The following is a 17,358-nucleotide window of genomic DNA, read 5'->3' as shown; positions in this document are numbered from 1 at the left end:
CCTTCGCCAACCTGAGGAAATACAATATGAAATTAAACCCGAAGAAATGTGTCTTCGGGGTAAAGTCAGGGAAGTTCCTCGGATTCATGGTGAGTGAAAGGGGAATAGACGCAAACCCGGACAAGGTCCAGGCCGCGCTAGACTTGCCCGAGCCGAAGACAAAGAGAGACGTGCAAAGGCTAACAGGCAGGCTAGCCGCACTGTCAAGATTCATATCAAAAGCTTCGGACAAAGGGGCACCCTTCTTCAAAGCTCTCAAACCCAAGACCCTCCCAGGAGGAGAAGCAGAACCCATCAAAAAGAAAGGCGTCCCGAGGAAGGTGGACCCCGAGCTGACATGGGAACAAGAGCAAAGAGACGCGTTCCAACAGCTCAGGGCTCACCTAGCTCAACTGCCAACGCTAGCCACGCCCAAAGAGGGGGAAACTCTGTACTTATATGTCGCAATCAGCCCCGGGACCGTAAGCGCAGTGCTCCTCCGAGAAGAAGAAAAGAAGCAACATCCAATCTACTTTACCAGCCGAACACTAACGGATGCCGAAACTCGATATCCACTCATTGAGAAAGTAGCATACGCAGTGGTGGTAGCAGCTCGGAAATTAAGGCCCTATTTCGACTCCCATCAAATAGTGGTGCTAACTGACCAGCCACTGGAGAAAGTGCTAGACAAGATAGAAAGGTCAGGAAGATTGGCTGCTTGGGCTTTCGAGTTGTCTGAGTTCGGAATCAAGTACCAGCCGAGGACGGCCATCAAAGCACAGGCACTCGCAGACTTCTTGGCCGAATGCTCATATCAAGAGGTGCTAGATGACACCAATAGAGCATGGGAGGTCTACACTGACGGATCTTCCACAGTGAACGGCTCAGGAGCCGGAGTAGTACTGATACCCCCAGTGGGAAAAAGCATAGAGTACGCCCTAAAGTTTGGTTTCAAAGCAACCAACAATGAGGCCGAATACGAGGCAGCAATCGCAGGGATAGAGCTGTGCTTATCTCTTGAAGCCGAACATGTTTATCTCAAGACTGATTCTCAGCTCGTAGACAACCAGATCCGAGGGGAGTACGAGGCCAAATGGCCAAGCATGACAGCTTACCTAGCAAAAATCAAATCCTTAACGTCAAAGTTGAGATCCTTTGAAGTCATACTCATTCCCCGAGGTCAAAACGCACAAGCAGATGCACTGTCCAAACTTGCAAGCTCAACGCTCTCTGACCTAAACAGGTCAGTCCATGTGGAAGTACACCAAGAAAGGAGCATCGACATGCCACCCCCTGCAGTTTGCAATGTACGTCCCGAGCCAAGTTGGATGGACGCAGTCATTGCATACAAAGAGAGGGGAGAGCTTCCCGAAGACAAGCTGCAAGCAAGGAAGCTGAAAAGGTTCAACCAGTGGTTCATCATTGACGCTAACGGAGAGCTCATGAGAAAGTCATTCTCAGCCCCACTGTTGAAATGTGTAGGCCCAACCGATGCCGATTATATCCTAAGGGAAATCCACCTCGGCATATGTGGAAATCATATTGGAGGCAGGGCACTGGTACACAAGGCACTAAGGGCCGGATTTTGGTGGCCCACCATGGTTTCCGAAGCAAAGGCGCTGACAAGAAAATGCGAGAAGTGCCAAAAGTTCGCACCTGCAATCCACCAGCCAGCTCAAACCCTGCAAGCAACACTGTACCCCTTACCATTTGCGCAATGGGGCCTGGATATCATCGGTCCATTCCCCTCGGCTGTGAACCAGAAAAAGTGGCTGATTGTGGGGGTTGACTACTTCAGTAAGTGGATTGAGGCCGAGGCAGTCTCCTCCATCACGGAGCAACAGGTCCGCAAGTTCATTTGGCAAAATATCATCACAAGGTTCGGGATACCGAGGCTAATGGTCTTTGACCATGGGAAGCAATTTGACAACACACCACTGCAAAGATGGTGCAAACAGTTCGGTATCCACCTCGCCTACTCAGCAGTGTGCCATCCTCAGAGCAACGGCCAAGCCGAAGCCGCAAACAAGCTCATCCTCAATGCACTCAAGAAGAGAGTCGAGGACGAAAAAAGCAAATGGCTAGAAGAGCTCCCAGGAACACTTTGGTCCCTTCGGACCACCGAGAAGGAAGCCACAGGACAAACGCCCTTCCACCTGGTCTACGGTTCCGAGGCTGTCATCCCTGTAGAGATCGGAACAGAAAGCTTAAGGGTCCAGGCATACAACAGGTATGATGGAGTCCATGGTCAAAGCAACGACCAACTTCTGTCCGAATCCTTGGATCTACTAGATGAAGCTCGGGACGAGGCCAGAACCCTGAACGCAGCTTATCAGCAAAGAGTCAGCAAGCACTACAACCGAAGAGTCAATGCCAGACCTCTAAAGGTCGGTGACCTAGTGCTCAGAAACGCTACAGTAGTTCAGAAAGGGAAGATCCACGGGAAACTCTCGGCAACATGGGAAGGACCATACATCATCCACTATGAAAAGAAGACTGGCACCTTTATGCTTAAACAGTTAGATGGAACAATCTTGAAGAACCATTGGAATGCCGATGTTCTCAAGAAATATTTTGTATGATCTAATTTCCCTCCTTTTGTAATCCAAGTAAGTCGTTTAATGAGAAGAGGAAAGCCACTGGCACCATGTGTTTCATTAAACATATCCTTATGTCTTTTTATTTCATCACTATGTCTTATGCATACATCTTCGGATCTGATCAATCCGAAGCTAAAATCAACCCGAAGTAGCTACCCCTTGGGGATCAAAAACCCAAGGGATGGCTAACTCAAAACAACCCGCAGGGTATCGTCCAGAATCCTCGGATTCGCGGCACCCAGGGATATTTCGTTCGCAACAAAGTTTCTCAAATACAGTTATAGAGAGTTCGGCCCAGATCCACGGATCCCGGAAGCTCATAGCTAAGAGAAACTTGCGACTTCTTTCCCAGGTTTCCGAACCACAAGAATTCGGAAGGACGAAAGTAGACATCGAAAGAGCTCAAAAGTAGACTCAATAGATCCACGGATCTGATGAGCTCAAAAGCGGACTCTAGACATGTCTACAAGCGACAAAGAGCTCAAAAGTAGACTCAATAGATCCACGGATCTGATGAGCTCAAAAGCAGACTCTAAACATGCAAAGCTCAAAAGCAGACTCAACAGATTCACGGATCTGATGAGCTCAAAAGTAGACTAAGCATGCCCAACATTGGGAAATGGCTCGGAAGCAAACCAAGTCCTTTAACAAATCTACGGATTTGAAAGAATAAGAGAGATCCACGGATGAAAACAGAATCCAGAGATCCCAAAACAAAAGTTAAATACTTCGGAAATGCAAAAGAGATGAAACGAAACAGCGAAGTCATTTTTATTCAACATTTGGGGAGCAAATACGATTACACCAACTAAATCTCGGATCAAACCGAGGAATCCTCAAAAATTGAAAGCAAAATGACTTAAAAAGCTAAATCGGCAGCCATCAACAGACAAAACGTCGGCCTACCGAAGTACTGGGAAAGCAAAAAGAAATTATTGAAGTACAACGCAGTGCCGAGGCAAAAGGGAGAAAATCAAGCGCAAGTTCGGGGGTCCTCAACTGGAACCAACCGACTCTGAGGAAGACGAATGCCCAAGTCCCTAGGGGACGTCACCATCACGTCCCTGAGGAGCAGCTTGCGAAGAAGTGCCAACAGTGGTGTCCCCTTCCGAGGCGACCTTCCGAGCTTGCTGTTCTTTAGCAGCTTCTTCGCGCTCCCTGGCCGCGTCATCCCTATCAGCCTGGCACTCTTCCTGGTTGTCCTCAGCCTCGAGCCACTTAGGCACATGCTCGGCCCACTTAAAGTCAGGCATGTTCTTGGCAAACATCCTGCGGGCGCCGAGGATACCCTCCCAGTACATATCCTGGCATTGCTCTCCGGTATACATCTGAGCCTTCTGCTGCTCGAGGTCACGAACCTGTTCCTTCAGACGCTTAAGGTCATCCTCAAGAACAGGAATCCGGTCAACCTCGGCCTGAAGCCTCATATTGCTCTCCCGAAGGTCGACAATCGTGGTGTCTTTACCTTGGAGCTTGGCCTCCAGGTCAACCTTCTCAGCAGCATGCCTCTTCTTCTCCGCCTCGTACTTTTCGACATCTTCTGCCACGTGGAAAGAGAGAATGCCGACCTCCTTCCCAATCTGCACCAAGGCATCCCCCCCTTCCCTGGTAAACTCGGCAACCTCCTCCCTTGCCCTCGCAAGTTCGGAGACGACCAAACTGAAATTTCTATCAATGTTGGGGATGTCCCGAGCATTGATTGCCTCAAAATTTTGGAGCCTCCTCTCATCATGAGACTGGTATGCAGCAGACAGAGAGCTCCAATAGGCAACCTAAATAAAAAAAATGGGAAGCGAGCTTAGCTGACGAAAGAAGAAGGAAAAGCTACTACCAAAACAAAAACAAAACATGTACATATTACCTCGTTCAGATGGTACTGAGCCATCTTGGTAGGGTGGTTCACCACCTCCCCAGGAACGCGGAATTAAGGGATCCCGCGAAGCAAATTCTCATGGGCAGCTTCGGGACCAATCAAAGAGCCCACATGGGACAAAGGATCCTCACCCAGCACGGCAGGACGAGCATAGCGAGCCATGGTCTTCCGAACCTCCAACGGAATCCTCTTCAAAGGAACGTTCGCGCAGGGGTCACCATGGATCAACCCTTCCAGCACGGAGGTAGAAGTTGAGCCCAAGGTCTCACGAACCTTCTTAACCCCACGACCCTCAGAAGCTCCACCTTCAGCGAGCTGGAAAGGCGAAGGTTGCTCAGCGCCTTCGGCAGCCGAGGTTAGGTTCTCCGCAGCCTCCGAATCAGAGATCTCCACCACTATCTTCGATGGAGTCTCGAGATCCCCCCCATATCGCCAACAGCGAGCTCATTTGTTGCGGGGTCCTCGGTGGCGACCATAGGAATGTCTGCCTCAGCTTTCTCCACCTCGTGGGTGATATCCTCAACGAACACTTCCGTTGGAGTCAAAGGCTTCAACGGAGAGGGAACATCGGCCTCCTTAGCCGAAGGTTGCGACGCTCTTCAACTTCTGGCCAGGTTTGGGGATAAAACGGCGCAAGTGCGGCGGAGGCCCCATCTCCTTCTGATGACGAGCAAGGTAGAGTTTTCCTGCTTCAGCAAGGCTCGGATCCTCAGCAACAACCTGCTGAATCCTCTCCTCAGTCAGAAAAGGTCGACAGCCCAAGAACTCAAGAACCTCGGGTGAAGGGGTTACCTTGGCCGAAGACGAAGAATTCTTCTTCTTCTTCTTCGGAGACCTCTCCTTAGCAACCGACTTCCCCTTCCGAGAAGCTTCGTCCTCCGAAAACTTCCGCTTCTGCAACCTCCGCGATTCCTGGAAGACGCAGGAGAGTAAGAATACAAGTAGAAACCTCCAGAAAACACGAGAAAATAAAGAACACTTACCTCGGGAATAGCGAAAGAGGGAGGAGATGAAGCAGACGAGGTAACCGGTACAGCAACCGTCACTTCGGGACTCTGTACAAAAGCAAAATAAGATGAGCCCCCACATCAGAAAACGCTAGCACTTCGCTTCCGAACAAGCAGAACAAGGAAGTTACCGGATCAGAAGTAGTTACCAGTTCAGGCAGAACACTCTGTCTGGGAACCGCTTCTCCAGGGCTATCAGCAGACCAAGGATCAGCTCGGATATCGTCGATATGAGCCAAAGCGTGGTCGGAGAATCGATAATTCTCTAGCCTCGGCTGCCGAGGGTTGGAGGACTTAAAATCGTAAGGAGGACAGCTTTCGAGAATCTTACTAACCTCCAATTTATACCCCAACACCTCAGGGTCAACAGCAGCCTCACCAAACGCTGCACAAGGAAAAATAAATAGGTCAGATACAAACAAAGCTAGAGGCAAGCACCTCAGCCGAAGCGCGATCTCAGCACAAGAAAGCTCACCCCTATCATGAATCCTACTGAGACCGGCAGAAGCGAGGAGAGCCTCTTGAGTGATATAGTGGAAATTAGGAAGCCAGTCCAAAGGCTCCCTAGTCGATTTCGCTCGAAACCACTCAAGTAGAGCAACATGATCCGAATTGCTCGGATCAACAGGGCCAACCCTAGAAATCTCCGGATCCACCCTCACAAACCACTTCGGCGGTGCATAGTAATGTGGATGCTTCGGATCGACAAGCACCCACACTAGGAGCCACTGCTTCTTCCAATTATGGACCGAAGAAACATAAGGAAACGCAGTCAAGTACTGCGGTTCGCCCTTCCGAAGACGTTTGTTGGTGATAGTCCACCAACCATGTTGGGCATTCTGGTTCCTCCCGAGCTCATGCATCTCCTTGAAAACTTCTAGCGACCGGGGGTAACCGAGGAAATCACACGTCCAGCGGTAGGAGATTATGTGACGCATAGACTTCGGCGCCAGTTGGGCCAAGGAAATGTTGTACTCCTCCAACACGCGAGAAATGAACGGATCCAAGGGAAACCGAAGCCCATAGTCAAGATGGTGGAGGTATACAGCAATCAAACTTGGAGGCGGCCTCGTCACCCGAGCGTGCTTCTGAAGCGGAAGCTCACACCAGTAACCCAAGGCATACTGAATGCCATAAAGATCCTCGGCGAGACGATGGTAACGACCACGGCGAGCTTCAACTAACCACTCCCCCTCGACGGCCGTGCCGTCAGGACCAGCAATCTTGCTCGGATCATCGAAGAGAGCCGCAAGTCTACCCTCAGGGTCCGCCTCCTCCCACCGCCTCGGGAAGAAAGGGCGAATAGGAAAGCGGCCAGTAGCACCAGTTCCGTGACTCGGCCCGGCATGAGCTCCACTCCCCGAGCGCTCTTCAGCCTCGGAGGAAGTTTTCGGTTGTCTATCTTCGGAACCACTAGACGAAGACGCCGCACCAGATTTCTTTTTCCATCTTCCCCCAGCCATGGAAAAAACTCCAAAGAAAATAGAGTGCCGAAGTGCTAAGAACTGAAGAACAAAAAGAGAAAACGAGAAACAAATTACCTTGCTCGAAGCGGAAATCACCGGCGAATCAAAGGGAATAAAGATCCGAAGCTAATTCTCGGAGAATTCACGAAGATCTGAAGAAAACTCACAGAGAAACCGGCGAAATTCTGGGAAAATTTCAAGAATTTTGGAGAATAAAGTTTTGAATGACGGTTTGGATCGAGTATTTATAAGCCTTGGCTCGAGAAACCGCCCAACTCCCACTTCATCCGAAGTGTCCTTTCGACACCTGTCCCACTAGCGCATGGATTCAAACGCCACCTTTTTGAAAAAAGAGAGGGAAATCCTTCAACTTCTGGAATTTGGAAACCCACCCATTTATTCTAAATGGACTGGGTCTGGGGGGCATGTTGGTTGGGCTCCCAATTGGAAACCAATTGGGCCTCTAAGCCCAAAGCCCAAGGGCTCCATACAGCAACATCAACCCACGATCAACTCCTTTGGCTTGTCAGCCATTATAACGGCCCAAGGCCCAAAAAGTAATAAATGACCTATGGGCACATTTATTACTCAAACACTATAAATAAGCCGCCAGGGCTCACATACCAAGGTACGTCCATTTCACGCCTTAAGACTACTCTTCAAGAGAACTTCTCTCTCTAGAATCCGAGCATCGTTCTTACTTAGGTATCGGAGGGGCTTTCCTCGGAAACACCCCCGAGGCTAGTAACTTGTTTATTGTGCAGGTTGATTTGGACACAATACATTCGAGCTAGCAAGATCTTCAACACACACAAAAGGGCCTTAATTCGAAGCCCATTGTTTCATCCACTTCAACACCGGAACACAAAGTATTGCATGGAATAACCACGCATACAAAGTTATTGTTACACTATAGTATAACAGTAGAAAAAATGATAATTACGAACATAAATAAAGAATACATAGATTTGATATGGTTTAATAACAATGTGTTACATACGTCCATACTTCAAAAGTAGAGAAGAGTAAAGTTTTATTGACAAATTGTATTCAATCTCGTAATCTCTCATTAATTATCAACGGTATATAATCATAAGGAAGGCTAACTAGGTGATTCCGTAAATATCTAGGATATTACAATATTCACATAATAAACTCCGTATACTCCGTATATATTGTAACATCCCCCCTTAAGGTGGAGCATGAAGATCTCGAATGCCCATCTTGTTCAGAAAAAACTCAAATTGTGTCTTCCCCAACGCTTTGGTGAAAATATCCGCCAATTGAACCTTCGTCGACACATACGACGGACAAATAATTCCCTCCTTAATGGCGTCACGAATAAAATGACAATCCAACTCAATATGTTTCGTCCGCCCATGAAACACTGGATTCTGTGCAATATGCAATGTAGATTGGCTATCACAAAATACGTTCATACCTTGTTTATGCGAGACTCCTAAATCACGTAGTAGTTGCTTCAACCACTTTAATTCACATGTCAATGCAGCCATTGAACAATATTCTGCTTCTGCCGATGAACGCGAGACGGTATGTTGTTTCTTGGTTTTCCAAGACACCGGAGACAAACAAAGCAACACAAACAAACCCGTCAATGAACAACGAGTCATCGGACAACTCGCCCAATCTGAATCGCACCACCCCTTCAACTTTAAGTCACTGTCAGAACGAAGTAGAATACCTTATCCGGGGAACTTTTTCAAGTACCTCACCACCCGCAAAGCCGCTTCCCAATGTTCCTCTTTTGGTGACTGCATGAACTGGGAAAGAATATGAACAGAATATGCCAAATCTGGTCTCGTTACTGCCAAATAGATCAAACGCGCAATCAAACGCCTATACCTCTCACCATCTGCAAAGTCTTCCCCGTCTGCCAATGCTAATTTTTGATTTTGCTCCATCTGAAACTCTACAGGCTTTGCACCCAACAACCCAGTTTCAGAAATTTTGTCCAAAGCATACTTTCTCTGACGCACATAGAACCGATGACTACTACGGCCACCTCCAACCCCAAAAAATACTTTAGAGCGCCCAGATCCTTCATCTTAAAAAATTCAGTCAAATATGCTTTAAAACTTTCCAACGCAAAAGTACTATTGCTTGCAATAATCATGTCATCTACATAAATAAGTACACTTAGCTGCAACGTTCCCTTGGAAAGTATAAACAAGGAGTAGTCTGAGTACGACTGTTGAAAGCCATATTGTTTCAGTGCCGTTGATAACTTCTCGAACCAACATCTGGGTGCATGTTTCAATCCGTACAACGATTTTCTCATTCTGCATACCTTGTCTGAGTTGTGATTCTGAAAACCGGGTGGTATTTTCATATAAATTTCTTCCTCCAAATCTCCATGAAGAAACGCATTATGAACATCCATCTGATGCACTTCCCAATTCTTGACAGCGGCCACTGCTAGAAAAGTACGGACTTTATCCATTTTCACCACCGGCGCAAACGTCTCATTATAATCTAGTCCTTCCTCCTGGTGATTACCTAGACAAACTAGGCGAGCCTTTAAGCGTAACAAGTTCCCATCTTCATCTCGCTTCTCAGTATACACCCACTTACTTTCGAGAGATTTCTTCCCTTCCGGCAAGCTTTCCAACGTCCAAGTACCCGATCCTCCAAAGCAGCAATTTCAGCGGCCATTGCATCACGCCATCCCTCATGTTGCATTGCATGTTTAAATGTTTTAGGTGCCTTTTCCTCCTGTATTGCTGCAATAAAATTTATGTGTTTCGACAAAAAACGCTCATAATTAAAAAAAATAGGTGATAGGATATGGAATACCTGAAGATGGTGACATTGGTGAACTTTCGGAGGCACTATATTTTTTCCGGATGGTGTGCAATTTGTAGCCCCGTAGCTTAGAAGACGGAAACTTTTCCCGCTTGCCTCGACCCAACTCCGTACTCAACCCCGTACTATGCGTACCTACCTCCGTACTACTCGTATCCAAGGACAATGTCGATGCATTACTTCGCTCCCCAACTTCAACTCCCTCACTCTCAATATGCTGCTCACCCACTCTTCCAACCCCATTGTTTAGACACGCTGCACCAGACACAGCAGCAAGAGACGTACGCTGCAGCACCCCTTGCAGCTCCTCCTGCTGCGCCTCACACGTCGCCTCATGCAGCGCCCCTTGCAGCGCCTCCTGCTGCGCCTCATTCTGCGCCCTAACCAACTCCTGCTCACCCTGCGCACCCGCAAGGAGCTGCTCCCCTGCTATGCTCACTCGACCAAACAACTCTCCATGCCTATCCGATTCTTCCAAACCCCATTGAACAAACACCTCATCAACCTCAAGTGAAGAATTATCAACATCACCTTGACCATTAACCGATTCCACAAATGGGAAGTTTTGCTCATGAAACTTCACATCCCGGGAAACAAAGAACTCACATGTTTCCACATCGTACACCTTCCACCCTTTTTGCCCAAAAGGATAGCCAAGAAAAACACACTTCCGACTACGCGGAGCAAATTTATCACCCTTACTCCGTTGATTATATGCATAACACAAGCACCCAAAGACTTGAATAGAAGCAAAGGACGACACTTTATCAAATAACATCTCATGGGGGGTTTTATTGTTAAGTAACGGGGTAGGTGTCCGATTAATGAGGTAACAGGCAGTCATAACACATCCCCCCCCAAAACATTTTCCGAAAATTTCCCTGAAAACGTAACGCTCGTGCCACATTCAAAATATGTTGGTGTTTTCGTTCTACTCTCCCATTTTGTTGTGGCGTACCAACACACGACGATTCAAACAACACGCCATGCTTAAAAATATAACCTTGTAAACTGTTGAACTCCGTACCATTATCACTCCGCACTACTTTGATGATTTTATCAATTGACATTTTATCATAGCCACAAAATTAAGGAACATTGACTCAACTTCCGTTTAATTATTAATCAAATAAATCCACACACTTCTTGAAAAATCATCAACAATCGTTAAAAAATATCTCGCTCCACAAGATGACGGAGTTTTGTAAGGACCCCTTAAATCAATATGAATTAATTCAAACATTCTACTAGCATGACTATTGCTAATTGGAAAACACTCTCTACATTGCTTTGCACGCGGACATACATCGTAAAATTTATTATACTTTCTACTTGTAATACCTCGTATTTTTATAATATTTAAGTATATTTTATTATATTTATAAAGCATTTTACGATTAATTAGCATTTAAATAATATTTAAATGTATTTTATTTAAATGTATTTTAATTAATTAGAATATTTGTTATTTTAATTAATTACGAAACGAATTTATTTCTTGAGTCGGGAAATTAAACGGGTTGCAAATGATTTTTAAAGGCTTCGGGTTTTAAATAAAAAGTCCAATTCGTTTTATTAAACGAGCCCAATCAAAAGAATTTAATTCCAAACTTTTGGCTAGCCCAATCATTTAATTGCTAAGCCCAATCCTATTTTCCTAAGCCTAGCCCATTAAAAATAAGGAGCCTATAAATAGGACTCCTCATCATTAATTGAGCCCCTAAAATCTCATAAACCCTCTCTTTTGCTTTGCTTGCCCATCACTCTTCCTCTCTCCTCCTTGCTCGTCCGGCCCTCGTCCCGCACACGAGTGCCCGCTGCTGCTCGTGCCCCTTGCACGGCACAACGCCCCTCCCCCTTGTGCGCGTGTGTTGTTGTTGTTGTGTGGTGCTGCCGCTGCTGGCTTCCCTCGCCCGGCCGCACGCCCACACTCCCTCTCTCTCTCGCCCTCGCGCCCACACTCCCTCACTCCCTTCGCCCGCGCCCAGCGCGCTGCTCCCCTCTCGCCAGCACTGCTGCGCGCCCCTGCCGCCCGTTCCTCTTCGTCGCTGCACACACGCCCACGAATGGTGCGTTGTGTGTTGACGTTGTTGCTTGTTCGTTCGTTGTTCAATCTTTTTCGCCCAATCACATTAATTCGTGGTTGTTCCGTGCTATAGGCCGGATTGGTATAATTCTCTTCTTCCTTACCTATCACTAGTAGAAAAATTGTTAAAAGCTCCCACACAAAGGATGCCCTTATATAACAAGCGCATCCTTTGTGGGTTTTTTTTTTTTTTTAATAAAATTATTAATCTCCGGTGAAAAACAAGCGCATCCTTTGTATCTCCCCTCTCTCTCATCTCCGTACAGTGGCTATGCTGCTTGTCTCAGCTCTCTTTCTCTCCTCCTTATCCCTCATCTGCTAGGACCTCGAATTCAACCACCATCAGCTCTTTTGCCCTTACGCACCATAAGCATATCATGCTTATTCTCTTGCTTGAGCGTCTTTTCAGCGGTTTTCAGCATACCGTGAAGCTCAGTAAGAGATTTCTCCATGCTGTTCATGTTGTAATTCAACTTGAACTGATCATAGCCATTATGAAGCAAATGGAGAATGATGTCAATAGCCATTTCATTTGAGACGTAAGAATCTAGAGCTCTCATGTTCTCAAAGAGTCCAATTATTTTAAGAACATGTTGTTAGGTTATGATACATATGACATTTACATAAATCATGCGGAAAGAACCATTAACCCAGGAAACATATTATTTACACATAATCATTTAGCATAGTTTAGATGCATACTCTTTGTTGCGTGCCTTCCCTAGCTGCGCCCGAACCGAACAAGAACAAGTCTTTTAGGACTCCAAGTGTCGTCCCTCCGTAGAAAGTCCACAGCACGTCCGGATCCGCCTTAAGATTGACCAACTAGAATCGCCCTTAAGGTACTCAGAAAATTCGGCACTTTTGGGGCAAGATGGGTGTTTGAATTTTCTCTCAAAAACTCACTTTTGAATACTTTGAAACTTGTGTATAAATTATGACCCCTAGGCCTTTATTTATAGAGTTATGGAAAAGGAATCGTAATCCTAGTAGGATGCGAAATTGGAATTAGAATTCTACATGAATTCTACTTAATCAATTTATCCAATAGGAATAGACATTTAATCATATACTGACTCTTGCAGATTCAGGAATCTCGCATGAGCTCAAACTCACACACACACGGCAGCCACAAGGGCTGCCCACGCATGCGAGCAGTAGCCCACGCAGCGCGGCCCACGCATGCGTGGCCTTGTGCGCGCTGGGCTGTGGCGTGCGTGCTTGCTGGGCGATGGCCTGGCTTCGTGCTGGGCCTTCGTCCGGCAGGCCTCGTCCGATGCTAATTCGCACGATACGCTTCCGATTAAATTTCCATTTCCGGAATCTATTTCCGATACGAACAATATTTAATATTTCCGATTCCGGAATTAATTTCCGTTTCGAACAAATATTTAATATTTCCGTTTCCGGAATTATTTTCCGATTCCGGTAATATTTCCGATTCTGACAATATTTCCGTTTCCGGCAATATTTCCGATTCTGGTAATATTTCCATTTCCAACAATATTTTCCGATACGTACCATGTTTCCGTTTCCGGCAACATCTACGACTTGGATAATATTCATATTTCCGATACGATCCATATTTCCGTTTCCGGCAATATCATCGTTTCCGGAGTATTCATTTCTTGCCTGTGACGATCTTAGCTCCCACTGAAACCAAGATCCGTCGGTTCCGATTATTCATAGATGGAGTATTTAATGCCATTAAATACTTGATCCGTTTACGTACTATTTGTGTGACCCTACGGGTTCAGTCAAGAGTAAGCTGTGGATTAATATCATTAATTCCACTTGAACTGAAGCGGCCTCTAGCTAGGCATTCAGCTCACTTGATCTCACTGAATCATTAACTTGTTAATTAATACTGAACCGCATTTATTAGACTTAACATAGAATGCATACTTGGACCAAGGGCATTATTTCCTTCAGTCTCCCACTTGTCCTTAGGGACAAGTGTGCATTTCCTAATTCCTTTGTCGCTCGATGCTTGCTCTTGAACATAAGGTAAGAGTTGTCATCCTTATTATGTCCAGAGGTGTTCCTCGGTTTCAGAGTTCAACTGATCAAATAAACAGATAATCATAGCCTATGATTCATCCGAGCACGGCCATGCATTTCACAGTTTCTAGCTCTCCGAGTGGCCTTGTACAACTTTTAAGCATCTCATCCCGATTTATGGGAGGACAATCCCAATCTTGCGATCTTGAGATTAGACTTCGTTTGATAGGTGATTACCTGAGCGTTGCCTTTATAGCCTCCTTTTACGGTGCGACGGTTGGTCAACGTCAAAGCAACCAGTTCTCAAACAAGTAATCTCAAATCACTCAGGTATTGAGGATTTAGTGTCTAATAATTTAATGAAATTTACTTATGACAGACTTTCATCTCTTACAGTAAAGTTTCATAGGTCTTGTCCGATACTAGTCTTCCCGAAGTAAGTATCTATGCAAATGATTATGACATTGCCATGTCCACATAGTTCAAGAAACAGAACTACTAGTCATCTTGCATTCTAATCGTCTAACGTTTTCTATGCGTCCAATTTTATAGAAAACTCCGATTAGGGACCATTTTCAACCTTTGACATTCAAGTTCACTTGATAGACATTTCTTAGTCACAGGACTGGTCCTGACAGTCTATCTTGAATATATCGTCAAATTTGAAGGGACTCATCATTTAATACTAAACCAAGATTAAATGGAATATGAAAATACATTTCATATATGATAAATGTTCAACCCCAATGTTTTACAACCATGGGCCTCAAACCCATCTTCTAAAACAGTTCATGGAATTCAAAGCTATGCTTGATTTCCAGTGCTACAATGTGAGTGTTGCTTCTCACTTGTTGCATAGGTTTAGTTATCATGCTTTGCCAATCTTAATATCCTTTTCATCGAATATTCTTCGAGATATGATGATAAGATCTTTTCGAGTTTGTTTATTATGTGATCTAGTCTTTCTTACTTCGATGGTGGTATTACTCATTTTGCAATGAAGAACCATCAAGTTAGCAGACGTTTTTCTTGCTTCAAGAGTGGTTCTACGCATTTTTCAATGAAGAACCATCAAGCCAGCAGATAGGTGATCTACCCAAGTTCAGTGAAGAACTTTAAACAACCCTGTTTTATTGCTTCTTAGGCAATAATTACTTTTACTTCAACTGTTTAGGTTGCTAGTGATGCTTTGTTTGGATTTACTTATCCAAGCAGTTCACAGATATGTGGAAGACTTTCCAGCTGTATCTTAGAACATAGAAATTAATATTTTAATTTCCCACGCAACAACTCATGGTCTCCAACCCATGTTGCCATTTCAAAACACGATGCTCTATAGCTCGTCCTTATCAATGGTTAACTCCAAAGGGTCTTGCTTGATCCTTTGCCAGTGTTTATGCGTGTAGCATCAATATTTAGCATATCTTTATTTCCTTGAATCAAGAACTATTCCTATGTACCTTTTCAAGTACCATAAGTATTCTTGATCTCAATCTAGTTGATCTTCACTTAGATCAATAGAGACTGGTATATGTTCGTCATGCCTAAAGTCACACGATACGTTTTTGGCGATCCTCATATTATATCATACATGATAAATTCTTTTGGAGAATAATTCCCAATTGAATTCTATTCATGTAACTTTAGCTTATCTAGTTTCAGTAGATACTAAATCCAGCTAAATTCTTTGACATATAATATAGGTTAAGAATCTTATTTAGATCCTTTGATGTTTAACTTAGTAAATGCTTATACATAGTTCAAACATCCTTTACTTAGATTTATTCACATGGGTCGAATATCTCCAATGGAGACTTTCGTGTTTGATTTAGTAAATGCCATTTACTTAATCCAAAACAATATCATAAGATATTTGTGAATAGATCTTAATACCCAGTATGTACTAAGTTTCGCCTTGGTCCGTCATTGATGAATAATCTCAAATCTAAGTATTTAGCATTTGAATGTTATTTCACAATAGAGAGATATGTGTGTGATACACATAGGACCAAATAAGTTTTTATGTACTCCCACTAAACTTCTTATATATCTATAAGAATCATGTACATTTTATGAAACTAAAATACTTATTAGCTTCACTAAAATACATTTCTAATTCCCAATTGCTTGCTTAAATCTGTACTTTAGATTTCATAAGCTAGCTTTCTTTTTCAAGCATTTATTTGGATCCACAAATCCTATGACATACCATGTACATAGTTTATTCCAACATTTGATTGAGGAATACGTTTTGTCATCCAATTGCTATATGTACCAATATGCAATCATTGCTTGAATTATAGACTTGAGCATTACGATTATGCATGAGGTTTCAACACAATCCATGCCATGAATTTGCTTGTAACCTTTAGCTACTAATCTAGCTTTGTGTGTGAACACAATTCCATGTTTGATGGTTTTTATCCTTAAAACAAACTTGCAACCAATAGGTGTGAAACTATTCTTGCAATTTGTCATCAAAACATTGAGTATGTTTTATGGCCTCTAACCATTTAAAACATTTGAGTCTATATATGGCCTCTAACCATTTTAGGGAATCTGGGTTTCGTCATAGCTTTCTTACAAGTCACAAACTCATTAATCTACATGATAATAGTTTGACTGCAAGTTGTAGGTTTCTTCACTATTTAATAGAAGAATCTCATAGTTTCATTGACCTGATCTCTATGTTTCTTCACTATCTAATAGAAGAATCTCACAGTTTCAGTGACTTGAATTCTATGCCTACTTGGGTATAGAACATCAAACAATAGAACATCAATAGCCACTTGAAAGTCCTTTGAATATTCTGTTCTCCTTGAAGCACTTGTAAAGTCTTCTAAGAGATATCTATTCTTTAAAGCCACTTCTAAAGTCCTTAAAGAATAAGTTCGGATTTTCTGAAGCACTTCGAAAAGCCTCCGGAATGTCCGTTTATGTTTGTTGTTCGCCTCGAAGACTTTCGAGGTCTATTTTCTCCCACTTGTCATTTTGGAAACGAATCTCCAAAAGGACATTATTTCGAGCAAACAAACATTATGTTCTCAAAAATTCGTGGTAGAAACAATACCCTTATGTCTCATTTGAATAAATCATAATGAAACATATATCTATACTTGGGCCTTAGTTTGTTGAATAACAATCACTAAGCTCCCACTGAGTTTAGCAACTCTCTAGATATATATTATTGAAAAGATATTCTGAAATTTCTTTTCTATAGCTTTGACGAATTTAGTTTAGTTTGGTGGTAGTTGAGCATTTTGTTTTAGAATTTATAGGAAAAGTCTTTATGATTCATCATTGATCGAATCAAGTACTAATCGACTTCGATCATTCCAACTTAGATATGCCATATCTTATGGACCTAGATTGTGAAATTACAACACACAATCATTGATGATCATATTTGGTCTCAAGTAATCATCAACATGATCTAACCTAGATCTTTATGATTTCTTGCCAAGTGGATTTTATACTTCTGAATCTTTGAACTAGCCAAACAGATTCAACTTATATCACATTT

This window comes from Spinacia oleracea, chromosome 4 (assembly GCF_020520425.1).
Source record: "Spinacia oleracea cultivar Varoflay chromosome 4, BTI_SOV_V1, whole genome shotgun sequence".
Classification (NCBI taxonomy): domain Eukaryota; kingdom Viridiplantae; phylum Streptophyta; class Magnoliopsida; order Caryophyllales; family Amaranthaceae; genus Spinacia; species Spinacia oleracea.
Note: the sequence above shows the minus strand (reverse complement) of the source record.